This window comes from Pezoporus wallicus, unplaced genomic scaffold, assembly GCF_028554395.1.
Source record: "Pezoporus wallicus isolate ANWC-B61680 ecotype Strahan unplaced genomic scaffold, APGP_CSIRO_Pwel_v1 contig_5922, whole genome shotgun sequence".
NCBI lineage: Eukaryota > Metazoa > Chordata > Aves > Psittaciformes > Psittacidae > Pezoporus > Pezoporus wallicus.
The window spans coordinates 2640619-2657538 of NW_026637228.1; the positions used below are offsets into that span (position 1 = coordinate 2640619).

Here is a 16920-nt window from a genome sequence, read left to right on the forward strand (position 1 = left end):
TGACAGCCTGATATTATTAATAATCCAGTTGGTAGGTTGTTCTTGTCCAAGAACTGGTGGAACTTAGAGATGTATGAAGGTAAGAGACTTTTTCAAACAGTCATTTTGTTAATAACTAACACACATTCTGTCAGGTGAAGTACCCTTATAATTACTATTGTGATCTGGGGAAGTGTCAAAACTAGTTCTGAGCAGAATAAAGCAGCAAACTGAAAGTCACAGAGAGTCCTACAGAAGAATCTGGAGTAAGAAGTGCGGGAAGCTGTCCCTGTAAGCTTCAACTTAACTGGCAGAGAAATATAAGAGCAGTTGATATTAATAAGATTAAACATCTAAGAATTCCTTTTTCTTTAACCATTTGCTCCAACGACTCAGAAGTCTCTTGCTCATTGCCCATATATTTCTAAATGAATCAAATGCAAAATACCATGAAGTCGGGTGAAGCTTGACCAAAGCTGTGAGACAAATCCTAGCCTGGAATGGGAAGAATTCACGATTCCACCTAGATCGGGTAGCAGTAAGCGTGCCAACATATGAAAATATTCACTTAGGCAGACCAGGAGGAGAGCTGAAGTACAGCTAAGCCTTTAACAGTGACAACACATCATTCACAGTGACTGGCTATTTCAGTGTTATGAGAAGTGGCTGTCTCCCATATCATTTGGTGAAGGATTTTCTGCAACACGGACAGAATCTCAGTAAGGACCAAATAATTTTTGTTTCTTATAAAGTGAATTACTGAACACAGTGCTTGAAGCAGAAGTCCAAGGATTCAAACAACCGTACTGCTTAGTCCCACATGAAAGCACTTTGCAACAGGAACTTGGAACTACCTACTACAACATCAGATGCCACACTTCACAAAGCACAGATGGGAAAAGCCTTGGGGAGAACTGTTGGGATTACTTCACCTGTAGGTTTTTTAAAGTATTAGATTTGGGGAGAGCTGTTTGGGAAGAGATAGGGTGGCTAAAACAAAAGGAGTTTGGATTGTGCATCTTTACAAAAAGGTTATTACTATACGAGAGAAATACAAAGTCTTGTTCAAAAGCCTTGAACTACAATTACCTCTAACAGAGTGCTTCCTGCTGCACACCAAGCAGGCTGTTGAATCTGTGTTCTGCACACTGGGCACGTGTGCTGACACCTTCCAGAATCTGAAAGGAGTTGAACGCTCTCCTTCGTCTTACATGTGCCTTTAAGCTAAGGCTGTCTGTAACCCCCTCCTAACAGTAAGATTCCACAGGCTAACGGCCCAAGGAGGATGACCAACTCCCTCAGTCTTCACAAAATAAAAATACAGATTTAGGGATCAGAGGAAAGAGAAAATACCCAAACACACTTCCATGCCTCAGCATCCTCAGCAGTAGCTCGGATTTAAGATCCACATAAAGTTTTCCTTTGCTAAACACAGTGTCTCTTCCAAAGGAGGGACTCTGAATCCTCTACTACCAGCTTCCTTCTCCCTTAGCTGGTCTTAGTTATTAAAACAAATGAAGAAAACAAAACCCCTGCCTTTGCTAAGTATCCCTTCCCTCTCCTCTCTCAACTTTCTTTGTACCTCCCAGGGATGTTGGTTTTAAGCCCTGCACTAATACCTGGTCTCTGTTCTTTTCTTCTATTTGCTCAAAACTCCAGCCCTCAAAAGCAGATTTGGAGAAAACTGGCTTTCTCTAGTTGTCCCATTGTTCTTCTTAGGGAAGATCTATTTCAGATGTTTCTATTTCAAATATTTAATGACAGACCTATTCATACAAAGATATGCCAACACCACTCCCCTGTCTCTTTGGCATGATGCAGAGCACAGAAAAAGATTGTCACAAGATACAAGGACTCAGCCAATAAAATCAAGTTCTAACTTATAAACAGTATGCAGCAGATTCCATACATTGCCATACTTCCCAGAAGCAAAAGCCTGACAAAGAGCAGCTTCAAGGGATACCCCATAGGACAGACACATCGAGTTAGAACTACCACAGTAGTGGTAGTGGCCTGACTGAATTCCCCCCAACAGGACTGTAAGAGAAGCCAAAGACTGCACTGAGTCTTGGAGAGTTAACTTACTTCTGGGGTCTTGTCTTCACTGCAATGTCTTTGACAGTACGATGCTAATACTGCCCCCAGCATGACTCCCACCCACAACAGAAGCCTCTTGCTCAAACTAAGTGCTATTTTAACTACAGTTTTCAGCCTAAAAAAAGCGTAGAAGTGGCAGCCTATGTGTTGCAGTTACTAGTGTCAGTGACACAGTGGGAGCTCAGCAGTTTATGGGTTTAAAGCGTTGATCTAAGACCCTGCCTTGCAACTTGGATCTAGACAAAAACCACACAACCCTTATACACACTTATCTACATTAAGCTCATACAGACAGCAGGTGATGGTCTAACATTAATGACCTGCTTCTCGCCCTGTCAGTCTCTGATTCAACACACATGTAAAACCATAGTGCTTTTCATCACTTTTACCCACTATCTCTGCCTATCCAGGCTGTCATTTAGGATGAGGGCAGCTTTTTGTAAGTACCTTAGGGTCACCATCTCTGTAACACAGCAGAGCTGCACCGACAGCCAACTCTCACGTGAACATGCAGCACAGTCAGAGTTTAGCTCCATGTAAACTACAGACCTTATATATATATGGACTAAAGTACTTTCAGGCATACTGCAGCACATGATAGCAAGCTAAATGGTCTATGTAGACAGTTATTGTGCAGCAAATCCAACCTCTTGACTGTTACCTACATAAATCTTCTCTTCACTCTAATAAAATGGCATGAGATGAGCAAATCTGAGTATGGGCAACTAATGCAAACCACCACAAAAGTGGCCATATTGTTATCTGAACATCTCATGCTCTAGTTTATTTACAGTCTCCAGGGCTGTAATCCCAGCTGGTAGTTTTAATTAGTAGTGAATGTACTTTCACAACAAATTGGACCTTATCCTTCTTGAGCATCACAGATCCCTTCTACAGATGACTGTGGAATATGAAGAGACAAATTTGAGGGACACTGAGCAGGCAGTTTTCTCATATCACATATCTGAAAAACCACCATCACACTCTGGCTCACAAAAGGACTTGGCAGCAAGTCAGACTATGACTATCCAGAGGACTCTTCCCCCAGTGCCAGAGTGGTAAGATGCAGGCATCGTGGAAGCATCTAACAAAGTATAAACTAATGCTGTTTAGAAGTCAATACGAAATCATGGACTACAAGGACAGGCGCAGGGGCTGCCTTTTGCTTACGGGACTTAAGCCAAAGCACGGGATCCCATGGCAAGCATCACAGTTTGTACGTATCTACTCTTTTGCTTGTAGGAGGGTGGCTTTGCCCGTTCTGTACCCATTAGTAAACATCTTGCTATAAAACTGCAAGTGCAGCAGGGTTTTAACAGCCTTTTTTCCTCTAGCTGCTCTGGGATTTTTCCTTTCTTGGCTGTAACCAGTTGCAACCAGTTGTGAATAAGTCGTTATCCCTCTGTGCAACTCACAGCAACTAAAAGAAACCAGTGTCATTATGCAAGTTTCAAACAACAACAACAACAAAAAGTTTTGTTTTATGGTTAATTATCCATGGTCTATTTACAAAATAAATCAACCCATTGTGCACCACCAGGATTTGTGGCCTCATTTGAACTTTGCTTTACATTAATCACTTTAAAAACAAAAGTTAACTAGATTTTCTTCTTTTTGTCTTCTTTGGTTTCTTACTTGCATCTGGGTATAAATTGTAAAAATGGTGAGAGAACAATGTATGGATTATTCACCCTCAGTTTCATGACTTACATGATCTCAGTCTTGTCTTTCTCCACGTGCCTAAACAGATGCACAGTCCAAAAATGCCGACATTCTGTAAGAAACTCAATCACAGAGGACTGAAATACTTTTAAACTCAAACTTCTGACTTATTCCAAACTGATCAACTGTAAAAATCTTCCCCTAAGAAACAAAAGATGGGCAAACATTTACAAGCGTATTTAAGCTTCTGTACAAGGCCAACAAAATTTTTCACGTAGGTACCTAAGTAATTGTCCTTGTTTGGCCATGACAGCTATACACTAATGTTTGTGAGCTCTGAGTGCAAGGCTATTTTGTTTAGATAAAACCTACTTTCTGGCAGACTGGAGAAGGCAGCAAATGGATATCTGATTTCTTTATAGTGTTTACAATTTATACAAGAAACCAGAAATATTCTTTTATTTTTTCTTCTGAAAATGTTTGAATTATATAAGATGTTCAGATCTTGTCCTCATATGATGACAGAGAACTACTGAATTTCTGAAAACTAGCCAATGGAGAGGCAGGCAAAGGACATTTTTAGCTGCTCTGTTAAAAAACCCAGCTGTATTAACACTTATTTCACTCTGATAGGGCATAAAATACACATTTGCATAAGCTGAATTTCACCTCAGCTTCAACTAAGCTTCAACAATGTATTTGTTTCCACTATGAACCCTTCAAATAAAACTAAAAAATAAGAAGGGCGGATAAACACAATAAAAGCATATATAACATCAGGAAATCAAAATGCCCTTCCCCCCCTTCACCAGTCATCCTTAAGTATTCTTTGCCTTTACTATGAGGAACAGGAAGTCACAGTGCCCCACACCATCACTCATGAAATGCTACAGAAAAAGCTGTGCTGACATTAGGTCAAAAAACGTGGTTCTGCTGAACTTAAGACTACAACTTTTTACTTCAAAGCTCCTGCGCTGGATGCAAGCGCAAAGAAGACTGAACCCAGCCAACAGGTATCTTTTAGAAACAGAGCTGAAGAACTGCAGCTAAGACATTAGATCATTAGTACTACGAATTATTACTAATAGGAGCTCCGGAAGGTAATCTCTGCTTGCCTGTTGGTGTGACATAGAATTGTAGAGATTTGAGAAGTTAAAGAAACCCACTGCCTCCTCCTCCACTCTGCAGATGGCTGAGCTGCTTTAACTTTCATTTCCAAAAGTAAATTAGCTCCTACTTAAACGAAAGTAAAAGATGTAAAGCTGCCTCCACCTGCCTGCAAAGCACAGCAGCCGGGCTAGGAGAGGAAGGGATAGGCCTTCAAAGAAAATAAAAGCCCTTTTAAGTGCCTCCTAATATGAACGCTTGCCCTTGCAGCAGCGAGCTCTGGCCCTACAGCCGCTTTCCATTATAAATGCTAAATTGGGAAATGTTTAACATTCTTTGTTTAATCTTTGGAGTATAAAGAAAAAACAGCTGATTCTCAGGAACATGACAGCCCGAGCAACCATTATGGATCTGCCTCTCCCTTCCTCAAAGCAGAACAGACCATTTCCAACCTCAGTGGCAACTGACACTTTTTAATCAGAAATGTATATTTAGATGGATCCCTGAAGACGAGACTGAAACTCTGTCATTTTTCTTGTAGTCGTGTAAGGGGCCTAAGGCAACCAGGATATTTAATAAAAATGGCCAGTAGAAAAATAGTTGAAGAAATTACACGTAGTGAAAACTATGGGCAAAGATGGTTTCAGATACTTTCTGCACTGCTCTCTGCTGATCTTTCCACACTCTGTCCATAAAGAGCATTATTATTTGTTTTGATTTGAAACACTCTCGGCTGAGTGTGTTTTTCTCTTGTTCACAGCACAGTCAAAACAGTGAGTCCACCTATTCTGCTGCAATCAGTCACAAGTAAATCAGCAAAAACTCGGGAGCCAACAATCCTCGCTGCTGCTTACACAGGCAAACACTCCTTGTATCTTGCCTCTGAAAGAACTTCCCTAAAGGGGCGAGTTTCATCATGATTGTTAGAAGCCAAGTAAGTCAGAGGTTTCTTCAGTTGGAAATTATGAAATAATACCCCAAATCGAGTCCTCACATAAACTGAACTCTTTACAGTTAGTTACCTTACAGGATTTTATCCTCAAGCATGCTTTCTGGCTTATCACACCTAGTTCCTTGATCTCTTTTACTACTATAAAGCCATAAAGGTCACATCCTGAAGAGCTGATTTTAAGCCTCTGCATCAATAAGGTGAAGGGAATTTATCTATCCTTCCCTCCCTCCCACCAGCAATCAAGCAGCTGGCAGTGATGAAACCAGACATCCAGGAAGTAAACCCACAAGCAAATGAGGATGTGATTCTTCCCCAAAGTGGGTACGACAAACTGCAAGGTACATCTTCTTGCAGGGCTCACACTGATGTAGGTCCAAACAGAGCCCTCTTCATTTACTGACAACAGGAAAGTATGAACCACTATACAGATGAAAGAGTAAGGAACATCCAGGTGTTGACTCTGTTCTAACCACTGCACCCATCCAGACAACTCCTCTATGCCACTGGATAGCAGTGATGCTTCCCTGCAGGTATCATGGCCTGCCTGCACACATGGGGTTTAACAGCAAAGGCAAGAATATAGAGATTCTCGGATGTGAGAAATTAACCCTCTGCTTCATTTGCTGTGAATGCGTAAGACTAACTTTGGAAAGGAAGAGCGCAGGAGCATTCAGTGTGGCCAGGCCTGATAGTTTCGCTACAACCACTCTAAACATACTGCTTCTTGCTTCATTTCTTAGGGACTTCTGCAAGTGAAACCAACCTGTGAAACTACTGAAGGCTCTAGCAATGAATTACTGATAGTGAAGGACACAAAATTGTCATGAACTTAAACCAAAGTGTCAGAGTTGCAAAAAACGCTGTTGTGAGGAAGGGAGGGAGGAAACCTTGCAGAATAATTACTAGATAAAAAAGACTACAGCAGCTAATTCAGCACATTGCTGGATGCAGCAAAACCATAGTAGCTAGCTATTTTTTGAACATACCCAACTCTAAGCATGTGTCAGGGAAGAAAAATAATGACATTTAAAAATAAAAATTAATGTAGAGCTCTTCTCATTTTTTGTTGTTTTTAAAATTTCAGGGCTCCTATTTAACCTTTTCTCTAAATAACGTACTTGAATTTAAGAAAAGTAAGGCACAGATCTTCATAGTGACAGTACTCAAACAGCTTATGTTTAAAAATAAAATACCAGCGTCTTTTAAAGTTGTGAAATGAAGACTTATTCATTAAAACTGAATATTAACATCTCATTTCAGAAACTGTTCAAACCATCCCTTTTGCCTATTTTGCCTATGAATTTAGGAAGACAGAAGTTTCACAGGTTGCATGTCTAGCATCTGGTCAAGTCAAATCACCCTCTTCTCCATAAATTAAAATCAGATTTCCATTCTGCAGAAAACATAAAATTCCATCATTCTGGTTGCTGTTCCAACAGCGTGTATATATAACCAGCCTTTTAGCAGCAGGCATTTCCAAGGTTGTTTTTCTTGTTTAATTAGTAAATACCCAGAAAATAATTAAATGTGTGTTTAACCATTAAGAGAGGTTACTGCCTTATTACAAGTCCACCTAAGCATATAAAGCAAAGCTGGGGACTGAAGACTGGGAAAGTTAGAAGTAACCTAGTGACATGCAAGGAAACTTAAAAGTAAACTGCCTTTAAAAGGAAAATTTGCTCCTCTACTGCTTAAAGTTATCAGGTTTTGTATACCTATTCCAAGTCTTCCATTATAATTAGTGCAGACAAAAAGCTTATAGACTAAAACTCTGAGAAGATGGGCAGAAAGTAATTTTCTTTCAAAGACATACGACCACGCTTTTGATTAAGTTAAACACTGGAATCATTATTTATCACGTTCTCTGTAATGCTACACAGTCTACAGCTTCCAAGCATTTTACAAAGGGTTGACAGCTATTAGGGACACCAGGATAAGGGATTTTAAGGTTACTCTCCTCTACTGCATGCAACCACATCATAAACTGCTACTGATATATTCATCCAACCCCATCTTACAACCACATAGGCTTCCAGGCCCTGTAATTCCCATTGCATGGGATTCCAGAATTTAATCCTCTGATGGCTTCGGTAATCTTCTGATTTCCAGCTAACATTTATATATGGTTGGTGCCCGCAATTTGATCTTTGTGGCAACACCTGACTGAAGTTTAAATGATTTTTTTAACCTGCCCAAATTATTTCAACACCTTCTCCCCATGCATTAAAATCCACTTTATAAACATTAATAAAATAACTTCAGAGTGTTTTTGTAGGGCACAATAAAGTACCTACTACTGTAATCCCTAAGAGATTCTGCGCTGCGACAGAAGTGGAGTCAGAAGTTTTCACTGCCCAGAGTCAAAGCAAGCGCTGGTTTCAGAATTAGGCATGGAATCCAGGAGTTCCAATATACTTCTGAATACATACACATTCCCTGGCAATTTGGTGAAATATACAGCTTATAGTATACTTACAGAGCTTAAAATACTCCATTTCCTGTTTTCACAAAGCCTGTTTCATTTAAAGCTTGTCTCAGGGATCACTGTTGAAAGATGTCAGCTTTAACTATTTTTTCTACTATGCCCGAAGTGGGCATAATTCACGCTGAGGCTCATTTTATGACTCCTTTTCAATGCTAGAAAAACACTTTAAAATAACTGAGAATCGAGCCCTGTAACTTTATAATTGACCTAATAGACTCCTGACATAATATCAACAGAATTAGCAGCATTACACTAGGGAAGAATCTGTCCAAGAATGTGCACGCAGACAAGAACGATTTGTAAAGAAAACAAACCCCGACACAATGCTCGCAACCACAAACAGGTCAGATCCTCAGAGGATCCAACTAGGAATAAATCGGTTGTGATAACTACAGGAATTATTTCTTCCTATGATCAAAAAGTATGAACTTTTTTCTTAGCATTCACCCTTTTCTTCCTTTTTCTTGAACCCTCCTAAATCCCTCATTTTTTAATTCTTTTAGCAGGGTTATACATTCTTCACTTCCATTTGACAGAAATCAATTAAAATATCCCAACCAATCCTAATCAAAAGAATCTCTGGACATCAATCACTTAAATGAAACAAAAATGAATAAAGTTCGGTGCAACTTGAAATTTCCCTATGCTTCTGCACTTGCTGCTGTTACAGAGTGACTGACCTGACACTCGCATTAAGGTCAGGAGAGGAAAGGGAGAAAGCTTTCATTGTATACATCCAAAGTTTGGGGTGGTGGTGGGGGGGGGTGGTGGTGGTGGAGAAGAGAGAGGAGGAGAGAGACAGAAACACTGTGCAGAAGCGAGGGATGTTCCAGCGCACACTGTGACAAGAAAATACTCAATAAGAATTCCTCCAGCCAAAACCAGATCTTAAATAGATCCATTGTCTTCCAGCCTGAAGCCCTTAAAAAGGCTCGAAATTAAAGTCCGTGCTGTGGGCACCCGGTCGTTCTTTCCTTTCATCAGGATTTGCAGGTTTTAATACAATCTGTCGTGAGGAAAAACAGTAGAGCTGTACAGCCCGGAGAGGTAACAAAAGCAAAAGGCAGGCGAGAGTTACATAACCGGCTTTTTACATAAATATTGCATTGAGAGATATTTTGCTTTTCAGAAAGGAAAAAAAAAAAGAGACCCAAAAAACCCAACGATATTTAAAGGAAAAAAAAAAAAAAGCAGCACGAAACCATGCCAGAGAATTCAACCCAACCTCCCTCGCTCCTCGTCCCTCTTTCGCTTTGTATCAAGTGAGGGGTTTCTTTTCCTTTTTCTTTTCTCCATTAAGACTAAACAAACACCCAATTCAGCCTTCAACACTTCAGAACAGTTTTTCTCGGATTACCTGAAAAGTGCACCACATCATGGAAGCTGGTAAAAAAAAGTCTTATTTTAAAAGCACAGGCAAGTCTGCCTTGCTTATCTGCAGCACAGGGCAATTAGAAATGACCATGGATGTTAAACTAACTCCCCTCTGCACAGTCTGAGAAAAGGGAAAAAAACTGCAAGTCTCCCCATCTGTTATTTCCTTTTTTTTTCCTTTTTTTTTTTTTTTCCTTTTTGGCTGTAGAAAAGCAAAATTATGCAAGAGCTTTTGAATGTAAAGCCTGTGTGTGCTTTTTCCCTTTTTGTCTCTGTGTACACGGTATGTGATATTGCGTAACTGAGTAAGGGAGTGGGCGGTTAGCATTTACTATTGATTTACACTACTCCGTATAATGAATTCAGAGCTCTGAGAGAGACACACAGATGAAGAAATGCAGAGGGGTAAGATGTGGATTTAAGGTATGCGTGAGGAGGGGCACCGTGGAAAGAGGGAAGCAAAGTGTTTAGAAACAGAATTATGCCTTGCTGAACCAAACATTCTTTTCCAAACCTTTTCATTTCTGTGCCCTTTGCTAGAAGAGTGGATGCTTAACAAAACCCACGACCCCCTCTGTGTGAATGCAAGGTTTCTGTCCCAAACCCATGCCTAAATCCTATTAGAATCTACAGAAAATACATATTAATTCCCCTGAGGCAGTTCTTGTACTAGGTATAAAGATGCATAGCAAGCTTACGTTCAGCCATCAGGGTCATTAAGCTTACTAAAATCTTTCTTTAGTAATACTATACGCCAACTTTTGACTTACTCCTTCAGAACCTACAGGCTTGTAGGAGCACTGAAAACGTAAGCACTCTGTACAGTACATGATATAAAGCCTTGCATTTTTTGAGGTGATAGGGTGACATGCGAATATGGAATTTAGGGGCTACAAACAAGGAAGGCTTGACTTATTTTGCTCACTCATTAGGCCTGCCAAAATATTCCCCTTGTTCTCTCTTGCACGCAAGCACACACATGGTGTCCTCAATTTAGACACAGGTCTCCACCACTGTAATAAGGATAATTTTGAGTCAGTAAGGTGAAATCCTCTCATTCACACAGGTGAATGCCCACCAAACACACTGCTCAATCTTTTGCCTCCAAGGGAACACATGGGTTTCCAAATTCTGCCTGCCTCCACGTGACACTAGGTCCTAAAAGGCCAGGAAACCCCACCAGACACTGGACTGCTGGGCATCCATTATTTATGCATATTGGATTGGGGATTTTGCTAATAATGTCAATGTGATCCTAAACTGTGTTAACACAGTTCCTAAGGCATGCTGAGAGATTGAAGACTAAAAGTGGATTTATTAGAAGCCACAGTAGACACCTAGCCTAGTATCAGAAATGAAGCTCAGTACGATAACAAAAAGCCTCCCAACCAACAAAACAAAAATCCTTACCTATCAGCGTTCTTGCAGCTTCTTTTGCATTATCTTCACTGCAAGACATGCATTCCCCATGCTGTTTTCTTCAAATTCTGTGCAATGGGCAACATGATTTTTTTTCTTTACAGGTCTGGCATCAAGCATTTTTACAGGTCATAAATTAGCAAAGGAAGCAAACAAAAAAAAACCCACATTGTAAGAAAGGTAAACCTTATTTAAAGGAAATTCCACAGATATGAAATGCTTCTGACTATTCAGTCGACTTTTTTCTTCTTTTCCCCAGATCCACATCTATTAACATTAACTACAATGCTACCAGCCAGCCTGAAATCAGGATCTCTGTCAGGATGTTAGAAAAAGAAAACAGTAATTCACAGTCTTACACATGCTTGTTTTGTTTGCACCAAACCGGAATGGTATTGAAATTACACAGAAAAATTTGACACTAAAAGTCATACGCAGCCTAACTAGTCTGATTTGTCCTAAAACAAAACTGATTCTTAAAGGAAAAGATAAAGAAGGACCCAGGCACGCAATCTGGACTAAGCAGTCAGTACAGATGGGGCCAATTCAAAACATGTTTAGGCATGTTTTCTTTGCTTACCAGGAGAATGCTAGAGGAAAGAAATGAGGCACAGAAGACAAACTCAACTGCGACGTGGTCACCAGAGATGATGCCTCATAATCAAGCTCTGAGTGACACTATGCAAGGTATTTCAGGGAGACTGAATGATGGAACCAGTGTACCAAACAAGGAAAACCTCCACGCTTCTGCACAGACTACATATGAAGAAGAACATATTCTTCAGCACCCTTTATACACTATAAATTAGACTGGATGTTTAGTATGTCCTCATCTCATGGGATGCATTAGTTTTACAGGATGTTACATAAAGGAGATATAGAAAGAAACTAAAGAAATACCAGCTAAGGGAAACCAAGCTTGGATATGAATAAGAGCAGTTCCAATGCTGGTATGCTTACTTTATCATTGTCCAGAGTAGACATATATTTAAGAAGTTGCTTGCATGTGAAGTTGTAAGCAACAGGATGTGGATTGTACGTATGAGGTTCAACCAGAGATCTGAATCTCCTAAAAATATAGGGAGACAAATTAGGGAGTTCAGTTCTGATCTATTTTGTACTTGAGGGCTATTGAGTGAAGCTGACAAAAGTTTCCATTATAATCAACTTGGCTTCAAGCACTGAAAAATCTTCTATTCTTAACGTTTACCCTAACCTTTTTGTATGTAACTGTTTGTTACAGTTTTTAACTGTACAAGTTCTCCCTACAAGACAACATACCTACAAAACCAGCATTATTTTTCACTATGCTAGACAGTTGGTTTGTTTGATTAGTGAAACACATTAATAGTAGGTGCCATTTGCCTGTTATCAAAGATTCTACAACTCTGTATTTGCAGAAAAACAATATGACTTCTCAGTAAATACTGTATCATAAGGGAGAGACTAAGGTTATAAACAAGTTATTACTCTAGGATTTCATGATTTTGCATGTAAGCTTAATGTTCCTCAATACAGTTTCGGTCTTTTTAATGACCGCAGGAGGAGATAAGCACAGTGCTAGGCTGCCATGGGCTTTTAACGGCAAAATGAATAATAAAAAAATATTAAAATGATAGAGACAAAAAATAAATACATTAGAGATGCTTGCCAACTCTTCTTGCTAGCTAAAGAATCAATAAACCTTCTGCAGACCTTCTGCAACATGACTTTCCCTGCAATGAAAGTAACTCACAACAACTATGCTTTTCTTGGCAACCTACCTTTATTTTTCTCCTACTGACTTCTCTTTCATTTGGATGAATCATTTGGACTCCACTATTTTGGAATGACCATGACACAGCACAAGTTACCAAACTTTCCCCACCCCTCAACCAACCTATTAAACATGTGTAATGGTGTTATTTCCTAATGGTTCCTACAGAGTGATGTTACTTCCAACACGGTTTTAGTGAAAATGAATGGAAGTAAAGTTGGCAAAGGCTCAGAAAGCAAAGTCCAATGAGACTAGAAAAGAACAGAGAGTCAGAAAAAGAAGTCTCTGGATATTTTTGCCCTGTCTGCCAGAACCAAAGAATAGAAGTTATGTCACTGTTTCCATAATAAACTTCAGTTTTCAAGACTGTATGTCAGCTGCAATGATGTGATCCAGACTGAAATCAACATATGCAAGGTTTTAGGTCAAAAGCAATTTTTTAACAAATATATATTTCTCCTGCTGCAAAAGCAATCTAATGGTATAATTTAATCCTGTAAGGAATCATTAATTAATTAGGATTAGGAAGAGAAAGGAGCAGGGAAGCAGAAAACAAAATTCAGAATTCACAGTGAATGCTTTCTGGGATAGCATAACTTCCCTTCCAGATACTCCCTGTGAGATTTTGAAATGACCATATTTCTATAGTAATTGGGGGCTCGGTATAATCCCTATCCAACAAACCTCAATATTTGTTTTGGTCCATAAAAGCAAAACCTTATTTTGAAGCAAGTGTGGCTGTTATGATATGCAACAGACTCAGAAGAGACTAGGAGAGACTCAGAAAAATTTACTGGATAGGTCAGTTAACTGTTGAAATACTGTAATGTTTATATTTATTCACCTTTTACCTCTCAGATATCAGTCGTACCCTGCACAGGTTTCATCCTGCAGGAGCCCGAGTAACTCAGGGATATTCAGACATGGCACACCTGAGGAGTCCCCAAACTGCAGAAGGCAAGGTGCTCCTGTGAGGCACACAATAGCTGGACTTAGAGCTCAGTGCATCCTCCAGCCCGGAGGCGAGAGCTACTGCTGCTGCCACAGTCACCACGAGTAGCAGCAGCACCTGAACAACGTCTGCAGGTCCCTGTTCCATAAGGCCTTTCCAGTAGCTGAAGGACAAGAGAAAGTGCCATCTCCTCCTGCATCAGTTAGAGACTTCCCCATAGCTTCTTATTGTTCATATACACATGACTTCAGACTCCTTTTTGTGTTTAATTCAGGTATCTCAATAAATATAGTAAAAATAAGCAGCTTCTTCTCATGATCCTCCACATGACTCAAGAGATCAAATTTTTAGACTGCACCCAGGTGATTGGAAATTGGGGTCTAACCTGAATAACATGTTAAAATATGCCCAGTAGAGCATATTTTCAGGTCTCAAAATAAGAAATCTGAGTGGAAAACCAGCTTGCACCAAACAATATAATGAGCTCAGGAGCAGAACCCAGATATTCTGAGCTGTCTTTTTATCTGGAGACGAAAATTAGCTTAGACTAGATATTTTAAGAAAACTAGCACTGCATGAGTTGAATACCACAGCAAGGCTTCCACCACTTGACATTTTAACTTTTCTGTCTTTGGTTACGTTTTGTCACATCGAGTACTGTTGGTCTGAGTATGAATATATACATGCCGGTGTTTACCTTTCTTCTGCTTTGCTGTTGAGTTCCACAACAGAAACCTGACAAAATTCATCAGCTAACAGCAGGCTTTGAAAACAATTAAACTGAAAATAAGTGAATTGTCTGTAACACAATACAGGACATCGGCAGTAGTGTTTTCTACTGTTATTTCTTCATTTTCCTCAAGACCGTCAGAGCGCTTTGTAAAAAGAGATCTACTCTTCCTGAGCGCCTTGCTCCATGAAGAGCGCCAATGAAATCATGCGACCTTTTAACAAAACAAGGTATTACTCAATTACCCAATTCTGTGACATAATTATTATCAACTCTACTCACAAACAGGGAAATAAGTGCATAGATTTAAAGAAGAAAATGTACAAGATCTCTCTGAGTGATCAAGTTGAGAAGAGAATACCAAACTCTTGGCTGCTAGCCGCTTGCTGTAAACACCTCAATAATACCTGCATTATACAAAGAAAAAACACAGTATTGACAGTTTTCTGGCATTTTCCAGCAATCTTGATTTATCTGAACACCCTAATCAAAATGGTACAGAATAAGAAAAAAATCTACTTTTCAGGCCTCCTTGAATAGCTCTAATGTTTTCTTTATACCTAGTAAGATTACAACCCTTTTTACTTGAACTACCTATATTACAGATATGGATTAGACAAAGCTATATTGCTGCAACAGGGAGAAGGCTGACTGTTAAAGCAGTCAACAGAGATTTGTGAACAGAAGGCTAAAATACACACATACACACACTCTCAGAACATTATTTCTATTGAAAGTTAATTTTGTCACGAACTTCAATGTTTTTTCCCAGTATCTGCCACCCAAATTCATTTGGAGAGACTACAAGACCTGAAGCAAAGATCTGCTGTACAGCAGAAGCAGAAAGTTGACAAACACAATGCATGAGGCTTATTGCAAAACAGAAACTGGAAGCTGCACTTTCTTAGTCTGTGGGTCAGGATTTTTATTTTATTTACTTATTTTAAGGTAAAATTATAAATGCTTTGTTTCCATCCCCAGAAGAAACTACACAATGACTTCTATTAGGCAAATTATTAGATAGTAAATCTTCCACCGTAATAGCTGCTTATATTGGAAATAAGTTTTCTTACCTTTTTACTACGTTTGCAGAGAGCCAATAGTGTCATCCCCTCAGTCATCTCAGTGTCAGCAACTCTTTTATTATACAGAATGCAAGCAATAATGAAACTGTGCAGATCTGCCTGCTTTCACTCTATATAGTGTCTGCATTTATAGGCTTATGCTTCTATTTAGATCTATATTTATCTGCTTTATCTGCCTACACTGCATCTGTTTCTCATACACATAGACATATATACATACACACGCGTGCATGCACACAAATATACAGACATATATAAACACACATACGGGCATACCCAAGAATATGCATACTTACAGTAGGCTTCTGTTCAACAGTAAGATTTGTATAAATATAAACATATGCAGTATACACAATACAAATGAAGGCACATGCACAAAGAAAACCATAAACAATTACATAAATATGCCTTGCTGGCTTTAGGAAGGTTTATTACTCAGCAGGCTGCCTAGTCAAGAGGATTGTGTACAATCAGTTTCCTTTACGTTACACTCCTGCTGTAGCTTTGCAAGCAGTAGCAATTTTTGCCGTTACTTTGCTTGGAGCTTTTTCTGCATAAGCTTACTTGGCACAGTTGTGAAATCACTGCCATCCTGTCTGTAGACTGATTCCCTATTGGTACCACTAGCAGTTTCCCTCAGGCTAGTCATTAAAAAGGCCAGAGTTAAGCCACCCTGTCCCAGTTCAGGACACTAGTCCCCTAGAGGGGAGGAAAACGGTGCAACCCCAGATTCAGGTCAATCTAGCAATTTTAAGACCAAACATTCCCTAGGCCTTAAAAATAAACAACATTTTCCCAAATTACCAAAGGATAAACAGGGGTATTCACCTTCACGTGAGTAGAAACTAGCATGCCACACTTGCCCATATCATCAGAGTTGCAGGCATTCTGTCCTATTATTTAGACTGGAGGTATGCCTTGCCTCAGGCTTTACTTTTGCTGGCTAGGCTTCTGATAAGTCTATCAGAACTGCCAAAGGAGATGACGGAACTGAAGTCTGCGACACTAAGGTCTCTATGGTGCCATAATGTGATAAAGCCTGCATTAGGCCAGTTATGTAAACAGATTATAGCATGTTCTCCACTGGATGATCTTAATTCAGTACTCAATGCATTCACATCCTATCACCTCAAAGAGATCCATCTCTTCATTCAGAGATGTTGTGGGTCCTCCATCCCTGGTAGAGTTCAAGGCCAGTTTGAACAGGGCTTGGAGCAACCTGCTCTGCTGGGAGGTGTCCCTGGCCATGGCAGGGGATTGGAACTGGATGAGCTTTAAGGTCCCTTCCAACCCCAACCATTCTGTGATGCAGGAGGAGATTC

The 16920-nt window shown here is 39.7% G+C and overlaps 1 protein-coding gene across 13 annotated transcripts in view; it reads right to left on the minus strand.

The window, feature by feature from the left end:
* Positions 1–16920, minus strand: part of ZBTB20 (zinc finger and BTB domain containing 20) — a 452154-nt gene that overhangs the window by 228415 nt on the left and 206819 nt on the right. For 2 of the 13 annotated variants that reach the window (XM_057404350.1, XM_057404351.1), the window contains exon 5: positions 3787–3850. The exons of the other annotated variants lie outside the window; for them this stretch is intronic. The gene's annotated coding sequence lies outside the window, so the exon portion shown is untranslated. The remainder of the gene's footprint in view (positions 1–3786; positions 3851–16920) is intronic. 13 annotated transcript variants of the gene reach the window in all.